Source organism: Miniopterus natalensis, chromosome 8 (assembly GCF_054644295.1).
Source record: "Miniopterus natalensis isolate mMinNat1 chromosome 8, mMinNat1.hap1, whole genome shotgun sequence".
NCBI classification, from domain to species: domain Eukaryota; kingdom Metazoa; phylum Chordata; class Mammalia; order Chiroptera; family Miniopteridae; genus Miniopterus; species Miniopterus natalensis.
In genome coordinates, this window is record NC_142088.1 from 61,712,501 (window position 1) to 61,733,793 (window position 21,293).

At 40.2% G+C, this 21,293-nt stretch overlaps 1 long non-coding RNA gene across 1 annotated transcript; it reads right to left on the minus strand.

The window, feature by feature from the left end:
* Positions 1-450: 450 nt before the first annotated feature.
* LOC107524591 (uncharacterized) lies at positions 451-21,003 on the minus strand. Its single transcript, XR_001601985.2, has 3 exons — positions 20,912-21,003; positions 17,147-17,202; positions 451-793 (listed from the first exon to the last, which is right to left on the minus strand). It is a non-coding gene; the product is annotated as an uncharacterized LOC107524591 (long non-coding RNA).
* Between the last annotated feature and the right edge of the window lie 290 nt (positions 21,004-21,293).

The following is a 21,293-nucleotide window of genomic DNA, read 5'->3' on the forward strand; positions in this document are numbered from 1 at the left end:
GTGACGGGTATAGATATTGGGATCAATACCAGGCTGCAATCGACTACACCTAGTTACTGATAAATGAAGTAAAAAGGTACACTGTTTTCAGAAACAAAGATAATAACAGCTCATTTTAGTCAACTGTTTGTAAAGGTTTAATATTGATACACGTAGTTATAATGACATCCTCGGGCATTTTCAAATGGCAGAAAACAATAGGGTGCTGAGGCGCTGAGCACATTAAGTAGAAAGAATCATTACTTTCCAAGTCGAAATAAGAAATTCCACAATATTTATGTCAACATTTCTGAGAATTGGGGCACTCTCTGAACAGTACAGAGGGAGCTCACGGTTCCAACTGCACGGGGCTGTTTTGCTTCAGTTCTCTTCTGAACGTGCCAGGTCCTGTGAAACGAAGCACCCTATTACGTGGGAACAAAGCCTCCAGGGCCGCACATTGTACGTCAGTACTACCCTCTCTTGCACATTTGCAGCAGAATTAGCTTGCCTATCCACAGGTATAACCAACCGTAATCATGGGGAAGAGAGCATTTGGTCTCAGCACATCTGCTCCACGTTGATGCCTTCCCCTCCGCTACGGAAAGTTAAAAGAAAGGATGTTAACAAAAATTTCCCCCAATTGTTCTTTCCTCTTTGCTGGGAATTCCACAGAGTGAGCACTTGGCAAGTTAAGCAGAACCTAAGTAAATAGAGTCCATTGGCAAAATGGTAACAGGTTGTGGAGCTTAATTGGAGAAGAGAAGTTCAGGAGCCAGCCCGGTGTCTGCTGCACCCAGTTGGTAAATTGTGCCTGTGGTGAGAACAGAGTGATTTTGCAGTAAGCTCATTTTGGGTAACTAGTCAGCCTGCTACTGTGAGCCAAGAAATATGAGGATTTGGTTTCAGTGTGTGTGTGTGTGTGTGTGTGTGTGTGTGTTTTTCCTTTTTTTTCTCCCCCCCCAGTGGAAAATATATTTCTATATCTTGAGCTTTGTTTATCTTTTGCCAGTATAATTTAAAGAAATTGATGTCAGCACTCAGATATTGTCCTCCTAAGGGAGAGAAATGCTAAGAGACATTTGTGGCTATTAAAACCTGCAAACAGAAGGAAAAGGCTCTGTTAGCATAGATTCCCCTTGAATGTTTTCCCTGAATATTTAAGTTTATAAGTTGATCTCTGCAGTTCATCTCCTGGTCACATTTCTCAAGCCACATGCTTTTTCACGAGGGCTTCCTGCTTTTCATGCCATGGGGCGTCATGTGCTATCTCCTTTGCCTCTTATACTCTCGTGTAGCTATTTATTAATAAACCTGTGTTTCCAATACAGCAGTGCATCAATAAACCTCCGAGTGGTTCCGTTAGTCAGCATTCTGGGAATCCTATGCTATATTGAAGAACTGTAAATCTCCATTATTGCTTCCCATAGCACAAATAGAGAATGCCCCCTTATCTCCATGACATCCTCTGCTAATTTTTAAGGGTGAATGCATATGCTCATGTAGGCTCCTTGAGGTGCTGACTTGTGTTTATTAGCAAGTGGGGTGTCACTGCCCCCGAGACACCCCGAGACACCTATAATCAAAGGATGTGCTAATGTACGACATTTAAGAGCCAAGTCGCTTCAGTTTGTTTCAGTTTACCCGTTTCCTGAAACCTTGAACTGATCTGGTGGGACAGGCGGTTTCTGGACTTCAGAATTTTCTGTTCAGCAGCTGTGTGATTTGCAGTGTGCTATTAACTGACACAAAGAAAGTATCAGTAATTAGGAAGTCAAGAATAGACTTTTATATATATCTTTTTTGTATCAGACCGAGGAATAGAACAACCTTTGTTTATACCAATTAAAAAACTACTGGTATTTACTACCTAGGACAAGGGTGATAATTACATTTGTCCATGACTGTAAGAAAGGGTTTGGCCAGTGAAAGGTGTGGCTTCTTTCTAGTTTCATGATTTCCCCAAGTGAAAGCACAGTGGAAGTTAGAAGAAGGAAGAGCTTGTACAGTCAGGTGAGCAGCTTGGAGGAGCTGCCTGAAGCTGCCTGATTTTGACTCTGAACCTGGGTATCCTCACAGGGTGCATTTGAAAGCTACAAGAGAAAACCAATTTTTGATATCACCAAAGGTGCTTTTAGTAAAGCAGATTTAGGACTACTAAGAAAAATGTTGTAGTAATATTCCAGAAATTGCTGGTCACTCTGGGACTGGTCTCTTTATATCTGGCATCCTTAGCTCACTTTGCAGCACGTCCCCTCCTCGGGATGCCACAAGCAGCTCTACTATGACTTTCAATGGTTCTGTCTTGCTTGTATATGCTGCCTTGGCTCTGGGCTCTGCCCAGGGCACATCCTGCCTACCTAGATACTAACTAAGTCATTAGGGGCATACGCCTATTCCCCCTCCAGATCAATTTGGTTGCTGACCTTCTACTTTATATTCTGAGTTCATTTTCAATAGCGTCTCCACTGAGAACAGGGAGGCCTCAGCTGTTGCAGGGCCCCGGGAGTTTTCTAATGCCCAGCTGCTCTCTGCTGACTTCACCTGGGCTAAGCCCCCTTAGCTGGTCTCTGGCCTGCTTTTTTTGTCTAATCTTGTACTGTTCTTGGCCAAAATTTGTCTTCAAGGTTCCATTTTAGTTACATGTGCTCCTCTGCCTCTTCTCAGTAAGTTCTATGGCCCCTGGGATTTTAGGGCCTACCACAGTGGCCTTCCTCATTGGTCTGCCTCTTGGGCAGTCCCCATGTGCCAGATTATTCCTCAGAGCCTACCTCTCCACTAAAACTCTAATATTTTATGCAGTCAGAGTGATCCTGTGTGTTGGGTTGCCTCATGATGAATCCCTGGTGGAGAAATGGATTGTTCTATTGGATCTAAATGACATTTTAATGCAGATGATGAGAATCCTTGAAGATTTTCTCAACAGGGAGTGGGTGAAGGGAGATTATTTTAAGACATTACCATCCTGGAATGACACCCTAGTACAGATGTATGTAAGGTCAGCCATCTGCAGCATGACAACCCAGTAGGTCTACACATGCCACCACAACTGTGTTCAGAGCAGCAGCAGCAGCCACAGAAGGCAGTGGAGTGGATTTTAAAAAAAGCCAAAGACAGGCATTCCAGACAGTTGCCACTTGGTTTAGATCTTGAACCACACCAGATTCCCACTAATACCTATGTTCAACAATGTCAGCTTGCTAGAAGTATGTCCTGAATTGTACCTTCTGGTAATTCAATATCATTATAAGTAAATGGAGTTCCTTTGCTGGGAGCTGTTCGCTCTGACAGGGACAAATCATCCTTGGTGAGAGACAGAAGACATTGAGGAGAGGCAAACTCTCAATTACGCTGCTCACCCTAGTCTTGCCTAGCACGGAGGAACACCCAGCAGACATGATCTTTTTTCTAGGACACAGGGCTTTAGTCTTTCAATAACTGAATTCTGTGGCTGGAATGTCAAATGTTTTAAGACATAAAGAATTTTTTTAAAGGCAGATTTCCCACTTATTTATGACTAAATGAAATTGCCCTTTAAAGAATGCCTTCTGTAGATTTTGTGCTAGATTTTACCTGCTGAACAAAAATAACTTAGATACATTTAAAAAGATTGCAAAGTTGCAAAGCAATAATACCTTCCCATATTAATTAATTTTGAATTATAGCTGAACTCATATAAGTGCATATGACATTCATGGCAATGCCAAATTAATTCTTTATGATCAGTGCTATTGCAATCAATACTAAATGAATTCATAATGATAAGATACTTAAAATAAAGAGTTACCACAAAAACAATAAAAAGACCATCATGATCCAAGCTATAGCACACTAATAAAGTATTAGCTCAATAAGCTGGTGCTATCCATGACAATCAATGGCAGATACTTAATTTATTTCTGCTCGCCCATGTCTGCTTTTCCTGTAAGGGCTGTGTAAAAGCATAGACCTTTGATTCTACTGTTAATTGTATGGAGAGGAAGAAATACGGTAGTCTTATTATTAAATAATTTTGCTGTAACATTTACTTTACATCTCACCTCTCTGCCAAAGAACTTGAAGCATATTGTACATACCAATTTACATTCCAAGTAGATTCCTTTTGCCTCTATTTCCTCCTCATGAGAGTCATGTCATCTTTTTTATTTCTTTTCTTAATTTCTTCTCTCTTTCCCTCCCTCTTTCTTTTGTTGATGACTATATCATATCTATCCTCTACTATGCATCAAAGAATATATCAATCATGAAGTAAAAAGCAATAAATATCTTCTGTACTCCCTCTCTTCCTTCTGTTCCACGAACTGTTTTGAACATTTTCTGTATGTCAGGTATATGGGCCTTAGAAACACAAAAACACAATCCTTATCTTCTAGTATAGATAGAGTCAGAAAAAGAGTACTGGGCTTGGTATCAGACTTGGGCCAAATCTTAGCACTTTCACTTTACTTGCTGTTTAATCTTGGGCACTGTGACTGAAACTAATTTCATATCAAATTCCTCTTCCTTGGGAACATGGAAAGCTTCCCAGCAACTTTGCATTGAAATAGGATCATATGACTAGTTTGGGCCAATGAATTGCAAGTAGAAATTATGTGTGTCACTTCTGGGTTACGTCTGCGAAAAGCTCCTGGGTAATTTCCCAGATACCTCTTTCTCAACCTACAAGGTGGCCTCATGTTGATGTGGTAGAGGCACAAAATGAAAACAGACTTGACTGCTGAGCCATGGTAAAGAACAGCTGCCACGGAGAGGTGATTTGTGTAATGAAGAAGCAAACTCTTTATTTCTGTCTGTATTGCCTGTTACTGTAGCACGAGCCTAACTTATCCTAACTAAAACAGGCATTTAACCTCTCTGAGCTTCTGATTCTTCACCACAAAACAGGGACAATATATTTCTTAGCTACCTAATGAAGTTACTGAGAAAATAAAATAACATAGCTAAGTACAACACACAAACTACTCAAGTCAGAATTATGTGCCACTGGCTTTCACTACCTTCGATCACAGAATTATAACTCCAGCATTTCATGAGATTCATTTGGCCCTGGTATCTGATTATCACAATTACCAAGAGATGTTGTTTAATAAAGATTTTATAAAAAGAGTGATTTGTTGAAGATGATTAAACTTATTCTCTTTAATGGGTGTTGTATGTAAATTACCACCACTCTGGGCTCTGATGTCTGTCTCTCATTTCTCTTCCTGAGACCCTGATGATATTGTTATTCACTTCTTGGGGCTGGGGCTTTATGGGTGAGCTCAACATTTTCTGGCACACAGGCTGCACGAAAGTGTCCAATTTATACTTAAACATTTTTGTTGCTAAGCTTGGATTTTGTTAGTGTACTTATTGAAACTATAGTCTTTATGTCCCAAGATTTTATACATCTATCTTAATGGAAAGTTTTGCTTCCTTCCAAAAGTCTCTGCAAACTTAGGTTCTGCCTGTGTTTTCTTTCCACCTACCTTGAGAGCTAGGTCATGTTCTCTCTGGTGGCTTTCTTCTCTGTATTGTTTGTTGCTGTAGCATGAGCCTGACTTATCCTAACTAAAACAGACAGGCATTTAACCTCTCCAAGCTTCTGATTCTTCACCATAAAACAGGGAGAATATATTTCTAAGCTACCTAATGAAGACACGTAATTTCTACATGTAATTCATTGGCCCAAACTAGTCACACAAAATTCCATCCAGGTACAAAATAGAATTTTAAAACTCCATTGATGGAAGAGTTTCTTTTGTATGAATTTAAAACTTAAAACTGAGCCACAGCCCCATCTCCCATCCTGTAACAGCAGATACCTTTGAAAATGGCATCTTGAATAGTTACTGTTGAAATCATCACAGTTTAGTTATGAGCTCTACACAAATGCAAATTTCAATCATTATTCTTTTAAATTAATATTATTATAGAATTAACCTAGGATGTGTGACTTCATGCAGTCATATAGTCATCCATTCTTTCAGTAGACAGTTATTGGATACCTACTATATGCCAGGCACTATTCTAGGCTCTGGGTATGCAATGGAGAGGACAGTCATTGTGCTTCTGATGTCATTAAGTTTATATTCAAGCAGTAGGAAACATATGGTAAATATTAAACAGTGGAAAACTTCAGATCACAAAAAAACACAATGAATATTAAAGAGTCACTGAGCATGGAGTGGCTGGCTTTTCTGGAATGAGTAGTTAGAAAACACTTCTAATAAGTAATGACATTTGGCTTGAACATAAATGGTGAGGGCAAGACTATTTCATCCATTAAGTAGTATAGGCATGCTGCATATATCTAGGAGTTTTTCAAAGGCCCATGAAAGTATTTCAAACCTGGAAAAGTGTTATTGGCATTAATTTATGAAAAGAATACTGAAAAATTATGAAATCAATAATGTTTACATAAATGCATACAATTGTTTCTTGTAACGAATCAACTGTAACTCAAATGGAGAACCATGCCTCTCAACACACCCTTTTATTTTTCTGGTTCAGGGGTGTGGGTATGAACATGTGTGTCTGAGCACTTCTTTTTTTCAAATGCATTTGCCTTTGAGAAGTTGCTTAAGCAAGGTTAAAGGATATTTATCATTTCCAATATATGCCAGCTATTCTGCACAGATTATTGTTTCAATACCTCCTCGTATATTCTTAGACTCAAATACTCCACAGCGTTTCCATGATTTTTCCCTTCATGGACCAAACAAGAACATCCTGTGTACTGACTAGCTTCACGATAGTAGGTTCTTGACTTTCAGACTGAAATCCAATTATGTTTGCTTTGTTTTGTTTTATCTCACTTCAACATGGCTAGTTCCCAGACTTGAGGGAGAGTTTCAAGTCATGGGGATTCACAAGAACTTGGACAACCATTGAATGCAAGAGCCAGCCACCCCTTCTTTCCTTATCATGAGGCCAATGGTTCATTCCAGAGCTTAAGCTCAGTGTGGTTGCTCCAAACGCTGTGTCATTCACACTTGTTTTATGATAATGTCCAGTTACCACGTAATAAGAAAAATATCTTAAAATAATTGCTTTATCAGGTATGGCTCAAAACTTTTGTTTATGCGTTTTGGAGGAGGAAGCAGGGCAGTTTAATGCTTTGCCTGCCAAGCCACAGAACATCTTTGCTGCTTTCTTTTTCCTTTCAATTGTTATTGAAAATAACTAGTCATAATGCCTTTGTAAGCCCCGCCTGGCCTCAGCTCTGCGTAAATCAAGCTTCCAGACAGGGCCCCTTGGTTTAGAGGTCTCATTGTGGGAGTGATTTAGGTAGAGGCAGGATCATGAATAAAGAACACTCACCCTCTTCTTCAGAGGCAAGGGCGAGAGAGCCCTGGAGAGCCCTTCCCAAACATCTTTTCAGCACCACTATTTGGCTAAGAGCTTTAATTTCATTAGACAAATGGGGGCTGGGTTTCTCCATGCATCTCAGCCTCCTTTTAATGTGTAAATTACATAGGATTTGCCACTCATTACAATGGTGATATGATTATTGGCCTCAAACAGACCACACTGCACAGGCCCCCAGTGATAGGCCAGCTAAGAAGTGGCATGTGTGGGAAAAATTGGATAGCATATGTTTTCTGATCATAAGCCCTCGAAGAGTTGAATTCACAAATGTGAGGCTCCCACATGGTTTACTCAGAGTGCCTCATGCAAAGTGAATTTCTGGGTGGATGTGACATCCTGGTAGGTAATGATGTAGTTATGGGGCGTGAGAGCTGCCAAGGGGCCAGAGCAGTGACACAGGGGAAAGCTTGTTAAATTTGGAGGCAGAAACCATAGGCTTGGCTGTTTGGTTGAAGACAAGTCTCTCAAATCCTGTGAGCCTCGGTTTTCCCACTCACAAAGTGGGGATAACAAGACCTCCCCAGTACCCAGAGGTTATTAAGGAACATTTTTTTGAGGTTTGTTATTCATGACTGCTAGGAAATACCACTCACATTGTCTCATTCATTCTTTACAGCAACCCTTAGAGGTAGCTATGGCTATGCACACTAAAGAAAGTTAGATAAGACAGTGCAGCATCTCCCCCCAAAGGTCCACAGACAAAGAGCTTTATGGGAAAATATACAGCTTAGAAAATGTTATATAATATGTTCACTCCTTTCTGACCTGCTCTTAGACAACCACAGCTCATGTGAGCACATTAAAGGCTCTGAGAAGCTCTTTCCTGAAAGAACAGTTTTGTTTGTTCATTTATTTAATCCAGAATTTCATATGAGACCATCTTCTCTCCTTCTCCATCCCAACAAATACATACACCAGGCTGCCCAGGACCTAAGTTTTCCTCTTCCATAGAGGCAATGGCACCAAGGCTGGTTACTAATTTGAGGATGGAGCAGAAGTAGAAAATCTGCATGCCTCTCTAAGGAGACATGCTCTGTTTGGAAGGGACCAGCAGAAAAAGACACTTGAGAGTAAATCCTCTTTGAGTTCATAATTATATTATGATGCTAAGCCCATCCTATAGCGTGGGAGGAATTTATTGTCCCCCCGCCAAAGGAAAATTTATTCTACAGAGATGGAATATGTAATATTGTTCCTACTTTCTCCCATTCATTTATTCACTCTGTATATTTTTTATAATCCCAAATATATTCCCCATCTGTGGTCTATATCATGCCAGAAATTGAGACCTTCAGCCACACAAGGCTATTGTCTTGGTAGATTTATACTGAGCCAAACTTCAGCACCACCCCTTTGTTAATGGCTTCTAACACCACCATTTTACTCATTTCCACCAGCACAAATTGGCCAAGATGATAATATTTTACATTTGTTTGTGTTGCAGAGCACATGCATTTCTCAGAAATATTCAGAGTCTGTTTCTTGGAAAACTAGGTCAGAATGAAGATTTTGAATGTCTGAAAGAACAGTATACAGGCACATTTGTTGGGGGTGGGGGAAGTGGTTGCATTGGAAATTTTGTGTTAGGAGACAAAGGAAAATTATTTCTTTAATAGAGGACACCTCAGAGCTTTGAATTGCATTGTGATTCTCTAGGGGTGTGATAAGGGCAGGGGGAATGGTGATGGCATGCAATGTATTCCAAGCTGTTTATTTAGCCAGAGACAAATTTATTTAGGACAAATGTTCTTTGTCCATAAAGCATTTTTTGGTAGTGGCTACCTCTGAGGGTTCTTTTAAGAAGTGATTTAAATATGCTGGTAACGTTGCTTAGTACAGTAGACACAGTAGAGATTCAGTAGATGATGTTCTCTAACAGCCTTTAGGACTCTGGCATGCCTTGGCCTCTCTACCTATCACCCTTCAGGTGTGACCCATTTTCTTATCTAGCTGCGTCCAGGGTTGGTTCTTGGTCCTGGTTCCCGTTGTCATTCTGCTCTGGGACTAGAGGCCAGCTTGTCTCCCACACAGTCACCTGGGTCTTTCTCTTTTCCCTAGACCCTGCCAGCCAGTAGATTGGGGCCAAAACAGTGTTTTTTCTGTTCATGTCCTTGAATTCAACTCAGGTGCTGCTAGATGCTGAGAATGCCTTTCCCCTGCGCTACCCTGTGCCACCCTTTGATCAGAAATTTCAGATATGCATGCTGGCCTTGGATTTGCTCTGCTCAAGGAGCATGCAATGCCCCAACTCCTACCTTGCCTGTCCTGGCTCACTCTATCCTTACTATGGAGAGCTCACCATGTCCCACATGGCCAGGGCTTGGTGGACTATATCTTAGAAATGTTAAAGAACTATGTCTTGTATTATATGTGAGTAAATTTACATCTGCTTTATACTAGTGACTAGTGGCAAGACATGGCTTGAACTCTGGGCTCTAGACTGTCAAAAATGATTCTGAATCCATTATACTTGTATAATTGATTTGCTAGTATTTAATTCCCTATTTGTTTATTGGGAAAGGAAGATGATATGCATAAAAGTTTTGCCATAACTTTGTTTGACCATTTTGTGCATACTAAGTGCATAACTTAGTTTGGCCATTTCCACCAACTTTCTGCATTAGAGAAGAATAAATCCTATAAAATTCACTCTTGAGTAACTCGTATGTGAAATCATGATTCCTTCAATAACAGTTGGGCTGTAGTAATTCTAAGGGAAGCTCTGAATGCCAGACTTATCTCAGTAGGAAATGGCTTTTGAGAAAGAGGTTTCCTAAAGAAATAGACCTCACTGCCTCCAATATCTCCAGCAATGAGCCCAGAGAAAGTTTAATTTCAGAGGCATTTATATGACACCCGGAACTTAGGGTTGGTTGCTGGAGATGGGGTTACTCTGATTTGTCTGTAGGCTTGTCCACAGAGCAGGGTATCTTATAGATCTGCTGCACATTCATTGGCCTGACCATGCTCTTGCACAGATACTAGGGCTTACTGAGGCCTCTAGGAGCTCTGCACCTTGACTGGGTGGAGACAGCTTCACTCCCCACCAGAAATGTCAAGGACAAATACCTGACTATTGACTTGTCATGTTGAGGCCAGTTTACGACCAAGGATACTAAATGGGCCACGCAGGAATTAAATCACTAGAGGTTGCTAAGCATGGTCAGTAAGTACATAGGTCATCAAGGAAAAGTAACCTGTTGAATCTTAAACAGTTCAAGTCCAAAATCTGAAGAAATGGGTTGTGTGTGAATAAGAGGATTGTGGGTGAAAATTTGAGAGTTGAGGTTAGAAGCCATGGAACCAAGTACAACTGAAGGGCATGTCCAGAGAATAAGCGATGACCTTGGTCTTAACTTCTATAAAATTGCACTAAGGGCAGCAATAAACAACTGAATTTTTCCTATCTGCATTCTAAAAATTGCAGTGATTGTCAACTGCTAAGTAAAGGCTTCATTCTTTGCCTTAAACTACTGATGCCACTTTATGGATTCTTCATCAAAAGCTTTGGAGGAAGTTATATTTTATTTCATTTCTTTCCTGAGATCAGTGAGTTTAACTTTCAATCTTACTACATTCTGAACTGCTGCAGATGGTGTAGGTGGCAAATATTACACATTTGGTAAGAAACATCATGTATATAAATACCCTTGTCTTTTTTCCTCAGATCAATGGAGAGCTTTGAGAACAGGATAAATAACCTTCTGCCTGGAAAATTGTCTGGAGGCAGGTGGTGGACTAGATCTGACTTAGATTTCTTCCAAACCTCTGTGTGGTTTTTTTTTTTTTTGTTTAAGATTTTTAGAGAGAGAGGAAGGGAGAGGGAGAGAGAGAAACATTGATGTGAAAGTGACACATCACCGGCTGCCTCTTACAGGCCCCCTACAAGGAATTGAGCCCCCAACCTGGATATATGCCTTGACCTAGCACCAAACTGGCAGCCCCTCAGTGCTAGGGATGAAGCCCAGCAAACTGAGTTACACTGGCCAGGGCCCTTCCAACCTTCTGATTCAGAGCTCCCAACTGTTGCCAACAGAATTAGTTCTGGTGAAATAGGTCTAGGACTGCAGACCCTCCTGACTGTGTGCATAATGACCGAAGATTTTTTGTTGAGGTTAGCTAAGAACATGCTCTCTTTTCTATCTCTATGGAAATCTGCTGTTTCTGAAATGCTTTCTGCTCTGCAAATTTCACTGGAAGATGTGGGGCTCTAAGGATAGATGTGAAGGGATTTTGGGAGGGGGGGTCATCCTTTTAGGGCTCCCAGCATCTTTATGATTTGTGGCATTAATGGGCATGGCACCGAGCCCAGAGGCATTACCTAAGCTCACCTGCCAGGCGATGGCTGTTGGGATCATTGTGGTAACAACTTGAAGCCATTGATGGTAATTCCACCTGTACAGATGCAATGTAGCATCATGCCATTACAATGTGGGAGTCTCAGTCATTTGCATTTACAATCCCAATGAACAAAGAGGCAGAAATACACTTTGTTTTTATGTATACTTGTACTATTTATTTTTGTTTTTATTTAATTTTTAAAGCAAGCTATACTCTCTTTAGAAAATATTTTAAAAGCTGAAATGTGTGAAGACTAAAACAAAAATAATCCTTAATTCCTAAGCTCGGAAATAATCACTGTTGACAGTATGGCATAAGGTAGACCCTTGATATTTGTGAATGGACGTGCTGAGCACTTGAAAGATCAACATATGAACCCATCCCATATATGTTACCTTGAAAATAGAGTAAGTTATAGTGGAAAATTTAAGTGCCCACTTCAGAGCACTAGTGATTCTTCAATTTTTCACTTGATTGATGAGTGATTTTTGCATTCTCTGAAGTACAAACTGAAAAAATTTCCTGAGTTCCCTTGTGTTAGTTCCAGGGTAGGGAAATGATGAACCCATTCCTCAGGCCCCAACATCCCTAACAACCATCACTCCACTACTTGCTACATTCTTTCCACCTCAATCATCAGCATTAGCAGCTGGTTTCTATCCAAACTCATCACTCTTTCTTTTCAAGAATTTTTTAAAAAAGAAATGTTTTCCTTTAAACAATTTAAATCACTTTGCAAAGTGTTACTTGATTTGCAACAATAAAATAGTTTTGAGAGGTGGCTGCTGGTTGGTTGCCCAGTTACATTTGTACTCTATGTGAATTGATCCCTCCACACTGGTGCTTATATACTTAATATTTCAAATACGTACATCAGCGATGCAACTCATTTATATGTTTCATGGCCTTTGAATTGCTCATGATTAGAAAAATTGCATATGCATATGTGAGAATTTTACTATTTTTCTTTCCAAACCTTTTCTCTCTAATTCCTTAAGTGAGATGTTGGTGTGCCTGCATGTGTGGTGTATATATAGTTCCTGTATGTTAGATTTTTTTTTTTACTTAAAAACTCTCATTGGAGCATTTTCCAGGTCTGTTATTAGCATCAATTATTTTATTTTTTGATTTGTTTATTGTACAGTGTTGTCTTACCTGCCAAAAATACATACATCATAAAAGCAGGGAAATTTTGGGGTTGTGCATTGTTAAGTTCCCTGCATCTAGACTAAGTCTTACCACATCATATAGGTGCTCAATAAACATTAGTTTATTGAATAAACCAATGACTAAAATATTCACTGGATATACAACTTTTAATGACTGTATACTATTTCCTAATAAAGGTGTAGCCAAATGTAGTTAACTATCTCTTTGTTGTTGACATTAAGGTTTTATAATATTTTTCTTATCATAACTAATGTTCTGAGGAACAAAAATCTTGGTTACTAATTTGGGTTTTTCCTTAAGGATAGATTCTCGAATCTAACAGGTCAAAGTAAAAGAATTATGTAAAGTTCTTATAGCTTAATATATTATGCCTATTTTCCCCTGCAGGCCACTAGTATAAACTTTATACTCTCACAAGCAATAAATGAAAATGTACATCTTACCACATCCATGCTTAATGGAATGACTTTTCAACTTTCTCAGTTCTGGAATTCAGAGGCATTCCATTTCTATCATGGATATTACATTAGTCAAGATATCTCTAGTTACTGTCACAAAACCTCCCAAATCTTAGCACAAGAAAAGCTTTTTGTTGTTGTTCATGGCTCAGTCTACACATAGCTTGAGTGACTCTTCTGGGCAGCTGTTCTTCAAGCAGGGACTCAAGATCGGGGATTTGAACTCCTTTCATCCACCATCTCTGAGTAATTTATTTCCAAGGGAATGTGTGTGTGTGTGTGTCTGTGTAAGAGAGAGACTAGTTTTATGGCCTGGTTAGAAGTCCAGTATATATTCCCAACCACATTCCATTGGCCAGAACTCAGTCATGTGCTCCCACTTAGATGCAAGAGGGACTGAGAATAGAGTCTTCCTGAGTACCCATCAGTGAGTGCATTGTATCTTGAAACAGGTTCTAAAAATATCTTCTTTCAGGTTTTGGATAGCTGAAAAGTATAGGGTGCCTTTAGTAGATCTAATGCTCCCACTTCTAATCAAATGATCTACACACTCCATTTCCTATGACAGTGGCCAGCACTTGGTCAGTAGTGTTCACATCGTAAAGATAAATAAATAGAACAAGCACCACTCTTGTCAGGGATGTGGTTGCTTGTCCTGCAACTGAGGAGAAATGCTGTTCAATTTATCTACCTTTAGAATTCGCTTTTGGTGTCCTGGAGCAATTCCAACTTGGATAATTGCATTCTGCTGATCTAAAATTCCCCTGTAGCTTCCTTCGGATGAGCTAGCCTTCATTTCCCCCTCTACACATTGTAGTGTAGTGTTACTGGCACCCACTGATCACTCCATTCCACAAAGAAGCTGGTTACATTTCCCCACCATCTAAGTGATCCCTGGGTGAATACACAGAATCTGCAGGTTTCTTTGGTTCCTTAAACGTAGGAAACATACATTTAATAGATGAGCAAAATTAGTGACTTGAAACTCTAGGTGGTGGAAGAAATTAGTAACCTCTCATGTTATAAATTTAACTCTAGAAATTTAAAACCATAAATTCTCTTCCCAAGAATATGTAATATCGTTTGACCCAACAAATAATACAGGACATTTTCTGTTGCTAAATATGAGATATATCGTGAGTAATATCTATGGGATCTATACTACAGTATTCCCATACCAATATGTTTACCTCTATCAAAATAATAAACTCTTTCTCTCATAGATTGCAATGAATAGAATTAGCCTTTAGCAAATACTTTTTTTCTCTCAGGAATATTCATTTTACTAAGTAGTCTACACCATCCCCAATTAAGTGCTTATGTGTGCTGAAACAGTAAGGGACGGTATTAATTTTAATCCAAAAATAAAATATTGCTTGGTGGTGGGCGATTCTGTTAAAAACTGAAGGTCAATTTGCAATTAAAGGGTCTCTTAACAAAGTATCAGAATAATGTACTGCTCATCAGGGTGATGAAAACAGGAAAAAATATGGCTGTTGAACAACTATTAAGGTTGAGCTTTAAACTTGTAGAGATCTTTTATTTTTATCTAAAAATGTTTTTTTAATATCCAGGCATATTTCTGATTTACAAATTTCAACGCTCCCATAAGCCAAAGGAGGGAGATTTTTCTAACAGTCGGGGTTATCCTATTAAAATTCATCATGATTCTCCTTACTGAAAGAAGTAAACAAGAATCAATTTTCTTTAGTAAAGAAGTTGGCTGAGATGCAAGTTGATCTAAGACAGACTTGATGGATTCATACGAAACGTTTACAAAACAATTCAGAATCAGAATCTACAACTTACAGGGAATTCTTTCCCTTTTCTTTTCCTTGCGCAGGGGAAGAGGGCGAGAGGAAATCTGTCTTAGGGAAGGAAAAGAAAGCCCCGTAGCACACACAAAAAGATTTTATAGCTTTTAATTCTGCTAAGCCACCGATACATGGAAGATGCACAGTACTCTAATTATCTGGCGAGATAGATGTAATTGTATCTATCAAACTAAATAGAACACTGTCAGATGACAGCCAAGATTGGATTGTCTTTAAGGGTCAGACAGAAACCTAGAGTGACCTCACTCCTCCCTTCTCACCATGCCTGTTTCCTTAGTCTTTGATGAGGACCCGTTTTGCTAACCATGTGAAAGCATATACAGTAACAGTGCCTTTTTGCTCTATGCCAACAGCCTCCCTAGAGACCACACTTGGTTTACTTGGGCCCCAGGGATTAGCCTGCCCAGGCCTCCCTTGTATTTGAAATGTATGATATTGATATCAGTGCTTAGGGAGAATCAGTCCTCTGCAATGAACAGATCATGCCTGGCTCCATAAAGTCTACTTTGCATGGAGAGATGTAGAGATTTTATAGGCTGGGTGGAGAGGGGCCAAGTCAGGCTTTTGCTCTGGAAAGCAAGTATTAGGTAATGAATTAGAGAGTTTGTTTCCTGGCCTGGCCCTTGATATTCAGAACATTTCCTTGGGCTGTATAAATAGACTTGAATTGCTACGTACTTTTCCGTTTGCAGTAGGGGGAGATCATTGTCATCTCATAGGTGCTAGCTGGGCTATCAGCATTCATGGTTCTCTCCATGCTGTCTTTAAAACAAGTGTGCCCCCCCCCCCCTTCTGCTCATTTATAAGCACTTGGAATCTATTTTCATGGAGTTCCTCCAATCAGGATCATGTCCAAACCATTTTGGGTTTTTTGAGCCCTGCATACTATATTTACTGTGTTTAGTGAAAATCCTGGATTCTCCCTGTGCTGAGTAGTGAACCCATGATGGTTGAGCTTTTCCAGTAATCCCACCACATTTACAGAAAGAGATAAAACACACAGAAGAGGTGCAGTTATTAAGTGAGCAACTTCATCTCCCGATCCTGGCATGTGTTTCCTGTCATTCTTTGGTAACTTGCTGCCACTGAGTCACACAGTTCCCATTGTTTGTAGTCCACTTCTTATGGGAACAAAGCTCTACGAGTCAGGTTTGTCCTGTTCCTTTTTAGCATAAAAATGCAGGACACTTCTGCATGTGCTGTGTGTTAAGCTTAACCAGGTCAACGCCCCTCTGCTTGGGCTTTTGGAAAAAGAGTCCCAAATTGTCACATGTAAAGGGACATTTCAGTGCTGATTTTTATTTCCATGAGATTAAAAGTGAAACATGTAACCACAAAGCTGGTTTATGTCATCCCCCTGTCGGAGCCAGCAGTCATGCCAAAAATTAGATATTTGATAGGTTTGAGAGAGAAACAGATGCAGAAGGATGCCATTCCCACAATTTAGACTCCTTCTTATCTTTAAGCTAGAAAGAACATTCCAGATGAAGAAAATCTATTTTATTGGCTTTAAAAAATAGCAAAGAAAATGTAGAAATAAAAAATGCTAATTTAAAACTGATGTCATTCTTGGGGACTTCTATAAACTGCAAATTGGTATTTCTAACTAAAAAAAAAGAAAAGTCATTCAAGACATGCTTACTTGATGTTTTCATTTATGCTGCATTTTTACCTCACTTGTGGTGTTATAATTGAGAGAAAATATCCACAAGATATATTCACATATACTAGTATGTGAATATAGGCGAGAAAAAAAACTGGAAAACCATAAACCTCCAAAAGGCTAAAACATCCAAAAAGTATTCTCTCAGCTTTTTTGGGGAAGCATTTTGTGTCCCATTCTTTTTATTTAATTCTGCCAGCTGTCTGCTAAACAAATCTAGCCAGGTGGGGCTTACAATCCATGACTAAAAAACCTACCAGTGCAGCTGTCCAGCTTGCCCGGAGGAAGAATTCAGACAAATGGCAGGAATGGAAAAGATTGTTTTGTTTTCAAGAAAGTCGCTACTGTACCTTCCTTGGGTTCAGGATGTTTTTCTTTCCTGTTTGCTTAAGTTCATCCGTAACTTCTTAAGGTTTTACGATGAAATAGAAAAAGAAAAAAAAAAAAACACCCTTTAAAAATTTAGCATATTTATGCTATTATTTGTTTATTATAATTTTCCCTTAAATAAATGCTCCATTTTACATTGCAACCTGGTACAAAGTTATTACTTATTTATTTATTTACTTGAGTGTTACTGATTAATAAATCTTTTTCTCTCTCTTAGGTGGGAACAAATTATTAGTGAACTGTGACTGAACTTTATTTCCAAATACTGCATAATTAAATACAGAGCTGTGGAAAGGTGAAGGTCGGCTTGGCTCATTCGTGAGCAGAGGAACAGAACAGGCCTCCTCGCCCTGCATCATCAGTGGACCTCGACTGTGAATTTCTAGTCAGCAAATGGGCACTTCCTCTGGTGCACTTGAGCAGAGGAAGGCAAGAGCTGCGCTAAAAACGATCACGGTGCCAGCTGATCCTCAGCTCCATCGCTGACAGATCGGTGCGTACACCGCCCAGTTCCTTTCCCCACTCAGCTGACATGCATCAGTTCAGTGAATCTCAAAATTTTCATCAAACCTGTCTAAAATTCCTATCACGGAAAAGGCTGATAGAGTTGTGACTGGTCTCAGCCTCTGGTCCCAGAAGCTGTTTGAGGGGCAGGACCCTCATATTCAGGATCAGCACACGCAGAACACGCGCCGAGTGCAGCTGGGCTCCTGTATCTGCCCGTAGGGAAGGCCTGGGGCTGCTGCTGCACCCGCGATGCCCTTCAAGGGGCAACTAGGAGCTCAGCAACCTTCGACACGCGAGGTAAAATCCTGTGCCCACGGGCCAGCCGTCTTTTGTGCATAGGGTTAAAAGACAGTAAGACTGAATGGGACAGTAAGAATTTTCTTAGCACGGGCATTTGTCGTTCCTTAAGCCGGTGAGGTTATTTGGCCAAATCTCGAGCAGATTTGGCAAGGAGCTAGGGCTGGGTGACTGACATATCCAGTTGCCCATGCTGGTGTTCACAGGGACACAAGGAAACGATGCCTGTCGCCTGAGCTGCGCAGATCACAGCGGTGGCCAGAGCACGCAGGCGAGGCCAGGTTATCGGTCAGGTGCCTTTATTTCCTTTTGTTACATGACAGGGCGTGAGCGGTATTGGCCGGGGTGCTTACGGGCCCGAAAGGAAGAAGGGCAATTTTTCATGAGGAAATTGAAGTGGTGATGCAGAACTGACCCTCGCAACTTGTTATTTAATAAAGAAGGAGCAATGGGGAGCTTTTGGCAAAACTGGTATAGATGCGTAACAAGAGTGCGCCGCTAAGGATGATGACATTAGTCGCTCCCCGGAGGGTTTGCACAGCCCAGGCCCTTCCAGGTTAGAAGTGAACGCGTCGGGCATAGATGACTAGAAGGAAAGCATCACCTCCCTGGCCCGCTCTTGCCTCCCCTGAGGGGGTCAGGTGCCCCTCGTATAAAAGCATCGACCTTTGCCCCAAATTCCTGCTTCCCTTGAGCATTTGGACTTGACCTTTGCACAGCATGAGCAGCCAACACGTTGCTTCGATAGTAACTTTGCGGCTAAGCAGGGAGGAACGCCAAAGAACCTTCATGAATATTATAAAGGCGGCATCATTTGCTCTTAGTGCATGGCCCCGAGAAAAGGAGTGTCACTTAAGGGAGAATATACCGAAGAAGTGATGCCTTGTAGAAAAAATGAGAAGAAAATTCATGACATTTCCTTCTTTTTCCTTTCGCCCATTACATACACATGTGCATACAAAGCTGTTTATATTTAAATTCTCTTTAAATAAATCTTTAAATGTGGACCAGGGTTTCTCTATAATAGAGTGCAGACAAGCAAATCCATGATACATACCCCTTCTATCTGGTCTCCATTTTGAGATTGATGAATGGAGATCCAAAAGAATAAATACTGTCTACTTGTAGAAATAGAAACATGCTAGGTAAAGATCTTAGAAATCTTAATTTCCAATCGTGTGGTCAGTATAAACTGTTATTATGGAGATGGAAAATTTTTCTCCAATCTTGTCTCCATTGACAAAAACATTTACGGTGGAACCAAAGGTTTTCAGTACAAAGTAAGTTTGCAATTAATAGGATGAATTTCTCTTACAGACATTTAGATATGGCATGTCCTTTTGTAAATAATTTCATGAAACAAATGCTCATATAATGCAGTTAATTTAAGACATGGCTGTTCAGCTTGTTGTTTTACATCTACACAGTAAAAGAGTACCAGATATCTTCTTTAGTTTTATGTCTTCTGCAATATCCTAAGCTGTTCTTCCAAGACCTGTGTCCCAGCCTTCATGGAAATGGCTTCCCTTATTCTAGTTCTGCATCATTATCTTAGCATTTTGCTGACTTCTAGTCCCTAGGATGGGGAACTGAATTTGAATATTTAAGCTTTAAACTATCTCTCCATGAAAAAAACCCACACAAAACATTGAACCTTTATCACATTTAAAAAACGATTTTTTTATAAAAATTGTGGCTCTTCTTAAAATTATTCAACCAAAACATGTAACAAATGGGCCCTATTAATATCATATCAGATATAAATGTACAGATTCTATGATTCAATACCAGAGGAGCATGGGACAGAAGGATCTCACAAGTCTTCCATCTTCCTATACTTATTTTGGCATCTTTTCGCTTGTAGCCTAGCATACCACAGTGCGCTTCTGTATCACACAGGTAGAAATGAGAATTTAAGGCTCATTTAACGGTGTGAATTTTCCCCATGTATCACAATTACAGGAACACCTGAACTTTCTGCCTTTTTGCTGATCCACTCTGAAAGCTCAGTGCATTGAAGTAACGGCACTGGCAGTTCCTTCTATATTTTATTCTAGCTTTGTCTTTACTCTCCCTGCCCCCCTCCCCCTGCCCCCCTGCCCCCCTACCCCCCTACCCTCCTGCCTCCTGCCCCCGTGCCCCCCCGCCTCTCTCCTCTCCTTGTTCAGTTTTTGCTTTCTTCCCATTCTATGTCTTTATTCTCTCTTCTTTTTTCCCCTTTCTTTTATTTTCTCTCAAATATTCTTTCCTCTTGTCAAATTTTAAAAATTGGCCTTTAAGCCAAGGTTCTTCTTAGTGCCCATGGACATCCTAAATTCTAAAAAAAAAAAAATTTTCACTTATTTATGAAAATATGGGAAAAGAAAGCTCCAACAATGCTGCGTATTAAAGAGTGGCTGCATTATTCTGTAGAAATCATATTTTCTATTGAACAAGTTTCCTGTCTCACAATAATTAAAATAATTTGAAAAACTGCTGCAAGGCTACCCGGCCGTGCTCTTCAGAGTTTAAGCCTCTAACCGAATGCTCGGGTCTGACTGCACTCAGCCATTACTTATTGAGCCAGAATGGAGACAGACCTTCCCCAGTGTTCTCATGTTGTACTGTTTACAAGGCAGCCGGTACTTCTGGTTTGCAGCTCTGCTTAGATCCTGTTACAGCTACACTTAGATCTTGCTTTTGGTATATAATGGAATTTAATGAGAAGGAAAGCGTGCTTTCGGTTTGCATTTTCAGAAGGATTTATGGTTAAACTTACAGTATGTAAAACCACATTTACCCCCAAATAAGCAAAAGATTCATTCCCAGGAAGAACAAAACGATCCCACCTGAATCACAAAGGACGAAGCTCTTTGAAAACTTTTTTTTTTGAGTGTTCCAAACATTAAAAAATATTTTTCTGAGGCCGACAGGTTTCCTACCTTTTGCTGAAGTCCACCTTAAGGTCGGCAACAACTCTGGTGCGCTGATCATTTGCAAATCCCGATGCTGCAACCAAGAAAGGGGGCTGCATCCTGAGACATCTGTGGGCCAGAGAAGCTGGCAGGGACTGCGGAGATTTCCATTGAAGTGACTGCTCCCAGCCTGGCTGCAGGAACAGTCGACCTGAGGTAACTACTTCCACATATCAACACCTTGTCAGTGGTGGTCTGAAAGACACACGCTGCAGGGGAAGGGAGGTACCTGCTTTAGGGAGAGCTAACCACCTACCCCGCCCCCCCTCTATCATCAAATCTTTCATATGGGAGAGAGAAAGGAAGCCAAGTAGGAGAAAACTATAGTAATAAAGCAAATTAAGTGCTT